Below are 15097 nucleotides of genomic sequence, written 5' to 3'. Positions count from 1 at the left end.
ACAGTTTTGGTCTCTATTCACTTTGAAGTAGATGCTAAGATAACATAAATTCAGCACTATAACAGCACACGTTTAATGATTTGTGAATAAAACACAGACTGTTTAGTGAACTGGCCCCAAAGTTTATTAGATTAGTTGTATAGAACAGCTCAGTCAGGAGTAAAAGCCATACAAAACAATGTGAGATGTGAAATGGTTTGGTTTATTATTTAAAGGTCCAATGTGTAATTTTAGGAGGATCTTTTGACCGAAATGCAATATTATCTACATAACTATGTGTTCAGAGGTGTATAAAGTTACATAATGAAGCGTTGTGTTTTTATTACCTTAGAATGAGCATAAACATAAACAGCTGGTCTCCTTACATGGAATTTGTCATGTTGTTTCTACAGTAGTCCTATTTGGACAAACTGCTCTACCAAGCACATTTCATAAATACATTCTCTCCTTAGGCAAAGAAGCAAACACGTGACGATAGCTTAATGCTCCATACACTGGAGCTTCAACAATCTTTGTCTTAAAACCTGCCTAAAAATTACATCAAATTAAATGTTACTTAAGAAGCTAGTGTGCATAAGATCATTTTACTTAAAAAAAATACTAAGCTTGAAAAATGTTTGCACTGTATTTTGATGCATGTTTAACCTCATTCTGTATCCTTCTTACAAAACGTGCTATTATTACACTTCCAGAAAATAAGCTTTCTAGAAAATTTGTTTTCCTGTAGCTCAGTGGTAAGAGCATTGCATTAAGGTTGTGGGTTCGATCCCAGGGGATTGCACATACCTAAATATACATGTATAGGTTACTGCAATGTAAGTCGCTTTGGATTAAAGGGTCTGCCAATTGCATAAATGTAAATGTAAATATAAGAATCGTTTGTCTTCCTTTCATACTTTTTTAGAATTATACTTTATGTACTTAATAAATGTGTATAAATAAATAACAAATTGTAAGTATGCTGTTAAGTTCACTTAAAGAATACATAAGTAAGTGTGCTAATGTAAACAAGTACGTATGAAAACAAAACTTAGTAGTGAGTGTACTTCAAAAATGTATTTTCATAAACTAAAAACTAAAATGAACTAATCTAGTACACTTTTTGCAATACAAATGAAAAATAGCCTTGTTGTGTATACTCAAAGTTTAGTACTGTTACACTTACAGTATACTTAAAGTATACTTTTATAAATTGAAACTTGGACCATTTTACTGTAGAAGTACTTACAAGTAGACTACTAATATATTAGTATACTTACTACTTGAACTTTGCTTAAATATACTTAATAAAACATACTTGAAGTAAACTTATTTTGTAAGGGCACTCATTCCTCTTTACCTTTCTCCAAGTTATTTTAAATTCTAAACGCCCAAGCGTATGAAGCACCAAAGTAGCCTCCGTTTCTTGGAATAAGGTGTGACTGTCAGAATAAATATACTTTGGCTCATGATGCACTGCTGCCAAAGAAAGCATCACTCAGGCGGAATGATTTTTCCACAGGGTTGAGAACGGCGCTCTGTATAAAGCCATCAGTGTCTCGGTCATGAAGACCTAACACACACAGAGTTCAGGAGAACCTATATTACGACATTTCTCTGCTCCAAAAGAGAGCAAATCATCAGCACACCCTCCTCCTGACCGTTCTGTTCAGAAACACGGCCGTGTTTAAAAGAATGGAAGCAATTTCCTTTCCACAGCAATAAATGAGATTCATTTTCAAAATGGGAAGGATTTGGAACGGTGTTAGCTGATGTCTGAATACGGTTCCGGTTACGGGAAGGGAACGTTGGCTATGTGTTGTTATGATGTAGAGAAAGCAACGGAATAAAATATTTGTCAAAATGTCACATACTTCAGTTAGATAACTACATCCTAGTGCCTTTTAAGGCAAACTTTTTCACCATGGCAGCTATTTTCCACAACCTGTTTGAATGGAGAACTACAAAAATCTCGAAACGTGGAAAAAGGTGAAACAAACAGGAAAGATTTACGTTGGAGTCCTTCGCTGCACACACAGTTTAGTCTCCAGTTTGATGGTTGTTTGTTGAGTGTTGCCTTGGACGCGCTCTCTGTATCTCTGGCACATGGCAGTGGTTTTGAGGATGGGTCAAAGGTCACAGTCACATCAGAGACAGCATGAAACAGACCAGATGACACTAACTCAACAAACCAGACTCTTAACCCACCACTTAGGCTCTTTAAAGCTATGTGGAAACGATGTCTGCGTTGCTGTTTGTAGGGACTCCAGAACAAATGATGCTCTTTCTTTTTAGATTCTGTGGTTCACTTCCTCTCCAGATTTATATAATACAAAAAAGTATGAAAAACAAACTGACAACATTAATGAAGTATATGATTTATCACAGGCAAACTTGATTTCTGAGGGCTGACTGAACACAGTCCCCATAACTCACAAAGTGGAGCAGCATAAGCCGACCAATCAGAATGAAGCGTGTGTTAAACCAAACCAGGTGATGCAAATGAAAAGAAATATAAAAAGTGATACTTGAATTCAACTTTGCATGCGTTTTATTTTTAATAAAATAATAGATATTCGTCAGCTAAAATTTACAACTTTCAATTATTGAGTACATGTGTATTCTTATTTTATCACAATTCACTACGGTAAGCTTGTAATAATGATTTATAAGTTGAGCTAGTACAATTTCACGAGAAATCTAAGGTTCAACCCACGTTGTGAGAAGCATGCAAAGTAACCTGCAGTTTTATGTTTCGAAATTGCAATTGAGAGGAAAAAATGCAGATAAAAAAATTCATAGATTGCACCTTTAAAACTGTTTGCTGTACACTCGCTTTTCAACAATATTAATTCTATGAATTTTCAACAGATTTTAGAATATATAGTGAGAGATATAAAGTTGCAAAGGTAGTAATGTGGTACCTTTATGCAAAACTTTTTTAAATGTAAAACAAAACATTTCCAGATATTTCTTCATTTCAGTGGTCAATCTGAGGTTCAGTGTCTAGTTCAGATGCTCACGTCCCACAGGCCAAACCAGAGCCAATTTGTTTGCCAACCGTGCCTCCTTAGCCCTGTCGCCACACTGAGACATTCATTTCTCATCAGCGTGTGAGGAGGAGGTTGGTGTGAGAAAAGTTTCCACAGTATCACTAACATCATTCACAAAAAATACTGGACTGTAAAGATTCGGCTCCACAGACCTCAGTTACGGACTGTAAGTCAAATGCATTCACGGGTATCTGAATACACACACTTCTACTAGAAGTATATACTTTTCTTTAGCTTAATAAGCTGTAGCTGGTCTACAGATTTCCTTGGAACCGCTGCCAGAAGATCTCTTTGTTTAGAAGAGCTTTCACACGTTCGGTCACTTAAACAAACCTGCGGCACCGGCTGTGAACTCTACAGCTAAACAGACCCATTTATGGCAGAACTTCTGCCTCAAACACAGCTTATGAACACACCATTTATTTCATTACACCACGAATATAGCTATGAATGATATAAAATGCAGAGAGAAGTGCTTGTGTTGCATTGATTCATTAATAAGGGATGGAATGCACAATTTAACTGAAACACAATATAGACCATTCTGTCATATGGCCGTAAATAACTTAGCCCTACTTAGTTTGATTGTACTTAAAGGATGCTCTTTATTTTTTAATGTTTTTTTTTCTTTTACCATCCCCTGGTGACCATTCATTATAGTAAATGTTCAATATTTTAACACATATGCCCTCTGAGGGTTTGATACAGTATTACACCTGATTCACAATTTAACACACTAAAGTCAAAATTTCTATGATATTTATGATATTTGTGTAATGATATCATGATATTTTGGAATCATGGTATATTTGAGAAAACAAATTGTTTTTTTTAAGACAATCTCGACTTCATTTTATTAGTTGCATGAAGTGAAACCCAATTTTCTTTATTTAAGTAACTCGTAAAACAAGTTTGACCTAACTTAAAACTTTAATTCAGCCTTTGAGCTAGAGTTTTTTAGTGTGGTCCCTGGGAATCAAGCCCATCAAAACTTTTAGGAATTTCGCATTTTGCATCGATCACCTATGCAATCATATAATTTATTGCTAGTAGGACCTTGACCTTTGTCGTTTATTGAGCTTTACAGCTGGTGGAATGAGACCCGAGCAGATGGATAGAGGAGTGGTCAGCTGACCTCTAACATTGGGCTTGACCCTCCTTAACATTAACACGGAGGACATTTTCTGTTGTCATCCTGTAACAGATGAAAAACACTTGCCCTACAGGTAGGAAAACTCTGCACGTGTTAGCATTTTGACCGTGTGACATGGTGAGGTCTAAGTTGTTTGTATTCCTAGACTTCAAGTTATGAGACAAAAGCTTTGTATTTAAACTTATTGCAAAGATGGACATATGCAACATAAAATATCTTCTGGTTCAGATGAACTATATGACAGCTTGTTTTTCTCTGGTTGAATATAGAGTCCAACCCACTTACAATCTTATTATATTCTGTACACCTTAAATCAGATGAGTAGATTTTGTATGTTTAGTTGGACAGGATTTTATTCTTATAATTGAATCTAAAATGTGTATAAAATATTCTTGGGCATTGAATTTTAAAGCATCTTAATACACCATCCCACCTACATGATTGTATTTTTATTTTAGTTTTGACTTTCTCCCACTCTGCACCTTTTAATGGTTTGGGATGGACCGTAATTGGTTGAGGTTATTAGTGGGAGCAGGTGCTGCCGGTTATTGGAAGTTCTTAAAAAGAGGTGTTTTGCTTTCCAAGAGGGTCTGGGAGAAAGGGGTTTAAATGCCGACTGTGTATGCGTGTGTTGAAGAGATCAATGTAGTCTTTAATATAACTAATTTAATTTATAAAGATATCTGTCCGTTTGAGTGGGTTGTGCCATTTTAAAACAAACAAATGACAAAAAAGTGAAAGGTTCCCTGTTAAGTCTATGACCTCAGTCTGCGGAAAACAGTATGTGTATATATGAGATGAGACATGTTGTTTTTCAATATAAATTTCCAAGGCCAGGACCATACTAGGTGGCTTTGGACATGCTGTGGTTCTTACAATGAAACTCTGCCTGGCACACAATTAAGCCTCTCTGAAAATATGTGACCAATGATTTTGACATTCTCTGAAATGTTTTGTTTAGACTAATGAGATTATCTGATTATGTGCCTCCCAGGGGCGAAAGTAAGGGTTTAAAAAGAAACGCTTAGAAAAAGAATATTCCAAGATTTGGCTCCGACTCAAAACTTTGCATGCAACCTGCTAATTTACCCTGCCAGTTACTGACCACATTGCGTGCCAGTTATTCATTAAACATCACTGGCTGTCCAGTTACTGTCACATGAGCGTGATGTGGGCTATCAGGTCATTTTAATAGGCAGTGAATGAACGAAACACTCTAAGATTAATGCTTGTGCTGTTTGAGAGACATTGATGAGAGACAATGAAACAAATCACAGACCTGAATAATCGTATAAACACCTTTGTTTTGCCATTGGAGCGCACTTTACAGGATCTCAATCAGCGTTAAATGAAAAACTGCTAATGAAACGAAGTTAAGGGAAGCAGGACAAAACATTATTATTTAGAGTTAAGTGCTTTGATCACATATTTCAATTGTTGTGATGTATAGGTTTAGTCTTGTCATATTAGAAAGAAAAGGTGTGCATATTAATTGTTCATGAAGTATTGTTTTATCATACATTTAAATTTTTATTGACAATGTTTATTTTTGATTCTTAATTACAAAAAACTGCTACTATGATTATTTTTAAAGATTTTAAAAGTTAAAAAAATTAAATACATCTTTGTTTCTTTGTTTGATTTGAGCTATTGAAGTTTCAAACCTTTATATGGATTAAATTCAATTTGTTATGGGACAAACGAATACTATGGAAACTATAGCAAAAAAATAACAGGTCACACCTTGCATGCTAAATGATCCCTTTAAGCTCTAGAATGATCTCAGTTAATACTTCTTTGCTAAATTATATAAATCGTATTAAAGGAGTTTAACCTCCTCCAGGCAGAATGAACAAGATTTGTCATTTAGCCTATTCTATGGACCTACTGCCTGTCACACACACACTTATTACGTGTTCCAAATGAAATGGTTATTTTTTACTCTTAGTCACTTTTGGTTATGTTGGATGTATTTCAAATCAAACTTTCTTTTCACAGAGAACACAACATAGATTGTTTTAAATTGTATAGTTTGTATAAGTTCATGTGAATGTGCATCATTTTTTGGACTTTGGCGCCACCGTGTGGCACAAGTACACTAAAGCATTTATTCATTTGGTTAAAACTTTCATTGGAATTAGAAATATGCAATTTTCTGGAAATTAACCCTCCTCCTGTTTGTTTTTTCTTATATTCACACGATATCTTCAATATTCTATTAGACGTTTTTTTCCACGGTCTTCAATTACATTTCTGTTGGAGAAATTAGCATCAAGGACAATTCACAAACACATTGAAGAGAACACCCAAACATCTCATGTTCTTTCAAGTGATCAAAAGTGCTGTTTACCGTCCTTGAACTGCATTCTGAGGTCCAGACACTCTGTTTGGATCTCGTTAAGTGTCTCTGCAATAACACACAAATGAATAATAGACATCATATTAATAGACTTCAGTTCTCTGACTCCGCATTCATGTCTCCGTGGCAACCGCACCAGCATCAAACTCAGCTGAGAGGTCTAGGTAAGAATAATAGAGAATCTCATAATCTAGAGAAAGGAGCTTCAACCTTTTTCAGGATAGGGACTGAAATAAAGGAAAGAAGCAGCGATCCCTGATGCCGAATGCAAAAAATAAAGCATTGTCAGTGTGCCCTATTAGAATAACTCATCATAGGAATTTACGCACGAATGTCTTTGAATTGCATTACAAAAATATCAAGCTATGGAGGATTTATACAAAATAAAATAAACATACTTTTCAAAGAAAATGTTTGACAAAGGGTTTGTTAGCTGTACAATGGATAAGAGTGCACAATCTAAAAAGAAATTCAACTTTTTTGTTTTGAAATCTGGAATTTGTTTGATGTGATGATGTCATGTTGTTACTTTGCACTTTTTGGCATCACAACTAAATGATCTTGTTTTACATTGAGGTCCATACATCAGCAGTGATGTAAAGTATTGGAGTGAATGAAATTAGTTAAGAATCTTTATGTCTACTTTGAAGTAGTACTGAGTATTAAAGATGTTACCAACTTTTACTCTCTACTTGACTACATTTTTGATCAAGTAGCCCATGTGTACTCTATACTCCACTACATTAGTAATTACAAATGCAATTACACAATACATTTTGCATGGCACCTATTTCTTTTTGCAGCGGTTTATTTTTGCTACAGAAGAATTAATATAGCCATTTACAGGGCATTGAAAGTTCTATATCTTGTGGATTTTGCCCTAACTAAAACTTTTCAACATGGCTTCTTTATGTGAACACGAGTGCATTATCATGTAGTTGTCAATCCCTGGAGGTTTATATGTGAAATGAGGAGATGACTGCTGGAGGCCAAAAACCAGTATTTCCAAAGGATTTGACTTTTGTAATTTTACTTAACATTGTTTTATTTATCCGTTATATTGAAGATACATGTTTGTAAGAGTTTGGTTGACCTATGAGCACTTGAGTTTAAATGAGACTTGGGTGTTTGTTATAGACGTAGGTTTTGGTGTCGATCATAATTTGTTGCAATTTGGAGGTGTTCAGTCCTATTATGATTTAAGAAAATAAATGTGATTTCTCTCCTCACGAATCAACTATTTTTTGTTTTTCACTGACATGTCTTTTAAGTGTTGAAGACTAGGTTTTTTTTTAGCCTACATTCAGTATGAATATAAAACTAAACTACTATTAAATCAGATACTGAAGTCGTTTTGGAATTGGTAACTTGTAACTTGTAATGGAGTAATTTTCAAAGCAAGGTATCTGTACTTTTACTTAAGTATGGTTTTCAGGTACTCTTCACACCTCTGTACATCAGACCTCAGAAAACTGTATAAATCTTTAATGTCCTGTGCTTATTATTTTCCATTATGGTGATTTAATGCTCTGGATTCTTACAGACACTGTCAATGACAGCCCGTCCTTTGACTCCAGACAAGCGCTGATTGCTGCGACTCGCTGGGCAAAGTCAGAATTAAATTAAACTGCTCATCACTTCTGTGCAAGATAAAAGCTAACCCAGCTTACTCAGGGCTGCTGGCCCGGGCTTTCTCTCTCTTTAAACTCACTGCCCATGTCTACAGAATCAGAAGGATTCCATTAATGATGAGCAAGGAAGGCGCTATCAAAAGAGAATCTCTGTTCTGTTTCCTGGGGGTGTTTTTGTTACACTCTGCGTGACATTCCAACAGCGAGCCGGAGGTGCAGAGAGAAGTTCAGATGCTCTGGTGATCATGATTGGAGTTAACCTGCATTTTCAGTCTTAATTAAATCAGAATTAAAATTAGCTTTATTCACCAAGCACGTCCAAGAAATGTATTTGCATACACTGTTGTGTTAAATAAAACACGATCTGTCTCTGAATACTGTTCAGGGGATGCACTCAGGATTTTGATGAAACCTGACTCGGGTCCATAAGGAGATATGATTGAAGTCTGCTGGAATAAGGTTACATTTGAGTGCAATTTGAAAAAGTCAAAAAACATTTTGTCATCAACTTTATGATGCAGTGCAGAGAATTTATATTTTATATTTATCTTTATATTTTGACTGAAGGCCATCCGTGACCTCATTGTGTATGTTCCGTTATTTTAGTCATAACGTGTTATTTTGCATTGCATTGCATAGAAGGCTCAGTTTGTTCTGCTTTATGCTTTGCGTGTGGGTCGTCTTGGTGTGTTAATCCATAGTAATCACAAATTTTAAATTAATAAAACATAAATTATGTTCTCCTTTGTTCTCCTTCATTTCTTAAGTAGTTTTTGCTTAGCTTGTTATGCGCGTATTTTAACTCCAGATTTTCTCAATCTACGCCCCAGAGAACACAAATTCTATAGTATTTGCGTTTAATTTGTTTGACTCTTTTGGCAATAAATGCTTGCTACTGGTTGTTCTCTCCACTACTGTGTTTGTGAGGATGAGAAATGGGTCACGGTCTAAATATAGTGGCCATAACAAATAATGAATTAAATACCACCAGACTTCAATTGCATGAAAATGCCACACGCGAATGATGTGTCTGTTCACTGTTTTATTATTAGATCATGCAAACAAGCACTTCATCCCCTGTCTCCGATAAAATAGTGAGAGAAATACAATACATCTACAGCACAACTGATCAAAAAATACTAGTGCCATGTTTACTGTGCAAATTTGAAATGACCTTTGAGTTTAAGAATGCACATTTACAGTAGATTCTTAAGGGAATAGTTGACCTGTGATAAAAAAGGCAATTTCATCTTAAAAGAGGAAAGGTTGTGATTTTGTGAATGTGAATGTTCTTTCAAATCTAACATCCATCAAAAAATAAATATCAAATAGTTTGTTATCACGCACCTGTAAGATCCATAAAACTTTTCTATTCTTTATTTGTAGTTAATCTAAGTTCTTTAAGTTTTTTTTTTGAGACAAAAATAGCTGGGTTCCACATGGCATTTTTGCAAAAACCCATCTTTGGCTCCTTTTACAGTATGTTGAAGAGTGACCGGTGTAATAAAAATGCATGTCCCCATAGCAACCGAAGAAACTGAATTCTGGATTGAGGGTATGAATGATGTTCGGTACATCCTATTGAAAGCCGGAAATATAATACTCCGATTTTTTGCACATAAACAGATCTGCCAATGTTTCCTCTTCTCATTACACTGTCCTGTTTCTATTCAGCTATCCAAATCAAATCATCCAAATCATCTTTCGGTCAGTTTTCATTTTGATGTCAGAATATACTCAATTCAGAGCTGTATTAATAGGTCAAAACTGTCATTCTGCTCTTAATCCTGTTCTGTACACATCATGTGGTCATTTACAGTCACAACACGATTGTATTTAAAAACCACAGACTGTACTCCAGGTTCCAGCTGTTATTCTGTGTGAATTTTAAATTGACTTACGGTTGACAAAGGCATAACATAGCTCAGATTCGGTGTCGCCCAAGTCGGTGGTTGTCAATAGTAGGAAGTGTTTTAAATCTGAGCGAATTTGGTTGTGGCTTCCTGTCAATCGTTTAAATAACCAGTGGAAAACTGCTGTGTAGGGCAGTGTAAACAAATCTGATGGATGTCAACTCAACTCACTTTATTTTCACATGAACACATGTGGTAAGTGAAAGTCTTGGGTGCGTACTCCATACAAGACTTTCAAGACTTGGTACGAAAAAACAAATCTTATGAGATTATTGTGCATATGAATATAGCCAAGCAATTCATGTGATCATTTAAACAATAAGTATAGGGTACATCTAACAGTGTCAGGGAAATAACAAAAATAAACATTTTCCTTTCTGAATACAAATCAGGTACATGAATATAAATGTTTCTACATCAAAAACAACACTCAGTCATTCCATTCCTTGCATACAAAAAATGTTGTTGTCTTTCCTGTTGTTTGTTCATCTCCAAGCAACTAAAGACAACTCTTAAGGTTATTTTGTGTCTCATGGCTGTACAAGCCAGCCTTAACAGGAATTTTCCAAATGGATCAAGGTAAAACAACAGCACAGTTATACGCTATTAGTTATTATTGCCCGCTTTACTCATAAAATACACTAAAACACACTGACGTATACAAATTAATTTAGTCATGTCACAAGAGGTTTTTTTTAGATGTAACAGAAAATGTACTCAAGAACCACATGATGAAATTGTCATCCATTACATTTCAAGTCTCAGTTTTCCCCAAACACCAGACATTTGATTTGATACGTATAAACATAATATGGAAGAAATTTACTAATTTCTGCCTGTTTTCACTTGATCAAGCTCTGATATTCAACCTCAATATTACTCCCCGACATTTTGAATAGGAGCTTATGTTCTCTGATTGTATCAGCTGCTGACATTTTGTTATAGACAGAGATCATTTTCAAAACATCAAAATCACAGTCTATCTCTTATCAAAACCCGAAGAGAAAATGCAGATTTTCCTGCTTAATGACCACAGCCATCAAATGCTGACATGTGTTTATTTCATTACAGATCACAGATGTGAAAATCCCCTTCAGACTTCCAGAAGAGAAAAAGGACAGCGCTGATCTCTCTGCAAACACTCCTCCACATCTTCGTGCTATTTAGACATTGACATCTAAGATACACACTGTTGATATTGTGAAATTCCAGGCTTAAAGAATTTGGGCAGAAAGGAGATTGTGTTTCTCCAATCCTGCAGTTTTCCGATGTGTGAATATTGTGTGATCAATCAATACCCATTTTTGTACAGTGTGTGCTTGTTGTTAAAGCTGCATTCTGATAAGCACTATGTAGAGATTGACGCATTAATAAAAACTGTGCTTAACCCTTTCATGCATTATGAAAACCTTAGTGACGAATAGTTTCTTTGTATTGCTTTAATGGTGTGACAAAACAAGATTTTTATTTAAAACATACTTTCATCTGAAGAGGTGACAATCATACACTAGTGTCCACACTAGTTGTGGGACAAACAAGATTGTTTTCACAATCCCTATGAACATAATTTCCATGTCTAACAAGTGGAATATTAGATGACTGCAGACGAATGGTAGGATATTGTGCTATTTATCCAGTCAAACCTCACTGTTTTTTTTATTGAACAATTTAAATGTACAAAACTGCAAGGTATACAGAACAAACAACACATTGTTGACATAAATAATAAATAAATCCAGGAAGAAATACAAATTGAGTAAAAAACAAACAAAATAATAATAATTTAAACTAATAATAAGAGAAAATATATATATAGATATTTCAAACAGGGGTTTCATCGAAAAAAAATGAATAACGATTCAGTAAGGTATAACTCTTTTCGTTCTTCAACAAAAACAGCGATTTAAGTAATTTACTTGTATTAATAGTGCAGTTGCGTGCGTGACGTCATGTATTGCGTGAGCGTAACCTGAGCGCTCTGGACCCTGACGTTTTCACAAAGCTGCTTTTTACGTTTTATAAATAGCTGTCTGTGCTTTACACTCTTTTACAAACAAAACAACAGGATTCAACCCGCTTTCGTTTGTGATTTGACTAGAATAACTTCTTGGCGTAACCTACAGGTGAAATCGCCATCGTCATCTTTGCTACTTTTCCAGTCGCTGTCACTATGGTAACGGGCGTTATTCGTGGATATTTCGAGAATAGAAACGAGGCCTGACATCTGACAGAAGGTTTTTATCCCTAAATAAAAGTATGCAGAGTGGGTGAGAGCAGACGCTTGAGGAGAGAGAGCGGATTTTTTACAACAACAAATCAATCTTGTTTGTCAGAAACACACTTTCATGCACCGTTACTTCAAGCGAGGGGATTTTTAATTGGATTCTTGCTAAACCGAAAGGCAAGTCCAGATAACATCAGATAAATTAAGTGCTTTATCAAGAGTGAGCATCTCAAGCTCATTGGAGTAAAATGGCAATTCCAGGAATTCGAGATTGTAAACAAACACTAAGAGGCTAGAATTATAATATGAATGTGGATGGCACTACTCAAAATTCATATTCGTGTCTGATGTTGGTGTCTTGGCAGACATAGAGTCTTCATTCAATCCAATTACAGCTGTGAAAAAAATGAGATTATCATATGTGTCAGTGTCAGAATGTTTGCTTGTCCATCACATCCGATCTTATAAATCCATCACTTCATTCTGAGGTGATATGTTCAGCGCTTGTTTTCTTTCTTTTTGGCTTTTCCTCCAGCTCAGTTCATAGTTTTATCTTGAGTCGACTCGAGTGCAGTCTTCACTGGACTAGAAATGACAGAACTGTGCCACTAATCTTCTTTGCAGTTTTCTTACTTTTTCTGCAATCCGCCTTTAATTCCAGTCTATGGTGAATCCTCTGGCTGGCTGCTGTCGTGGGAGAGATCGGCTTTTGAGGACTGTTTCCATTGGATAAAGCTCCTGTTTCACCTGAATGCTCTGCTTGTTTTGTTTTCGGCAGTAATCGTCCTTTATACTCTTGTTTAGTAGACTTCTGCCTGACCTTTTCCACCGTGTGTGTACACCAGAATCTTTCTGAGACATTTTCTATAGTGTGTGTGTCTGAAAACTCCACAGCAGTGTTTTCTTTTACATAGGCTTTAATGTTAAAAGATCAAGAGAATTTATATTTTTGCATGATGCAGCTTTTTGTGATGTTCATGCACCCATAATTCTTTTTTTTCAATTAATTTAGAATTCTAACACTTGACTTACAAAATACATGTGTTCCTGTGTACTATTGGTATACTTCTGAACCAAAGAAAGTATCAATCTGGTTTCTATGCACTTCTTAGGGTTAGAGGTTAGACTTTAGGGGTTACACTTAAGTATACTAGATGGATGGATGGATGGATGGATGGATGGATGGATGGATAGATAGATAGATAGATAGATAGATAGATAGATAGATAGATAGATAGATAGATAGATAGATAGATAGATAGATAGATAGATAGATAGATAGATAGATAGAGAGAGAGAGAGATAGATGATAGATAGATAGATAGATAGATAGATAGATAGATAGAGAGAGAGAGAGAGAGAGAGATAGATGATAGATAGATATATAGATAGATAGATAGATAGATAGATAGATAGATAGATAGATAGAGAGAGAGAGAGAGAGAGAGAGAGATAGATAGATAGATGATAGATAGATAGATAGATAGATAGATAGATAGATAGATAGATAGATAGATAGATAGATAGATAGAGAGAGAGAGAGAGAGAGAGAGAGAGAGAGAGAGAGAGATAGATGATAGATAGATAGATAGATAGATAGATAGATAGATAGATAGATAGATAGATAGATAGATAGATAGATAGATAGATAGATAGATAGATAGATAGATAGATAGATAGATAGAGAGAGAGATAGATAGATAGATAGATAGAGAGAGAGAGAGAGAGAGAGAGAGAGAGAGAGAGAGAGAGAGATAGATGATAGATAGATAGATAGATAGATAGATAGATAGATAGATAGATAGATAGATAGATAGAGAGAGAGAGAGAGAGAGAGAGAGAGAGAGAGAGAGAGAGAGAGAGATAGATGATAGATAGATAGATAGATAGATAGATAGAGAGAGAGAGAGAGAGAGAGAGAGAGAGATAGATAGATAGATAGATGATAGATAGATAGATAGATAGATAGATAGATAGATAGATAGATAGATAGATAGATAGAGAGAGAGAGAGAGAGAGAGAGAGAGAGAGATAGATGATAGATAGATAGATAGATAGATAGATAGATAGATAGATAGATAGATAGATAGATAGATAGATAGATAGATAGATAGATAGATAGATAGATAGATAGAGAGAGAGAGAGAGAGAGAGATGATAGATAGATAGATAGATAGATAGATAGATAGATAGATAGATAGATAGATAGATAGATAGATAGATAGATAGATAGATAGATAGATAGATAGATAGATAGATAGATAGATAGATAGATACTTCAAATGAGATACTTCAAATGTACTTAAAGTGCAAACGATGAGCTATTCTTGCAGTATACTAGAAGTATACTACTATACTTCAAAGTATACGAAAAAGTACATTAGTACACAAAGATTTATGTCCCATGTAGTATTGAAATACTAGTACAATAGTATCAGTATACTTATTACATAAAGTATACATAAACATATACTTCAAATTTTTTAAAGCGGTCGTGCAACGGTGTTTCATGCATTCTGACTTCTTTACAATGTAAAACGTGCTGTCTTCTCATGTTTAACATCGTCAACTTGTCAAAAATAGAGTTGGGCGTATTACGTAATGTTTCTGTGCTCGATACATCCCCCCACTCCCACACGGCAGCAAGAAGCGCAGAAGGAGCATGCGCAGACGTCACTTTCACTTGTGTGCAGGAGAGAGAGCATACATTCGCCAAGTTCAGGTGTTTGTTTGTTCACTGCATTTGGGTGATGAATGTTATATAAACGGTGGATATAACGGTGGA

Source organism: Triplophysa dalaica, chromosome 11 (assembly GCF_015846415.1).
Source record: "Triplophysa dalaica isolate WHDGS20190420 chromosome 11, ASM1584641v1, whole genome shotgun sequence".
Lineage (NCBI taxonomy): Eukaryota > Metazoa > Chordata > Actinopteri > Cypriniformes > Nemacheilidae > Triplophysa > Triplophysa dalaica.
The sequence above is the reverse complement of the archived record's forward strand: the minus strand, read 5'-3'. Positions refer to the sequence as shown.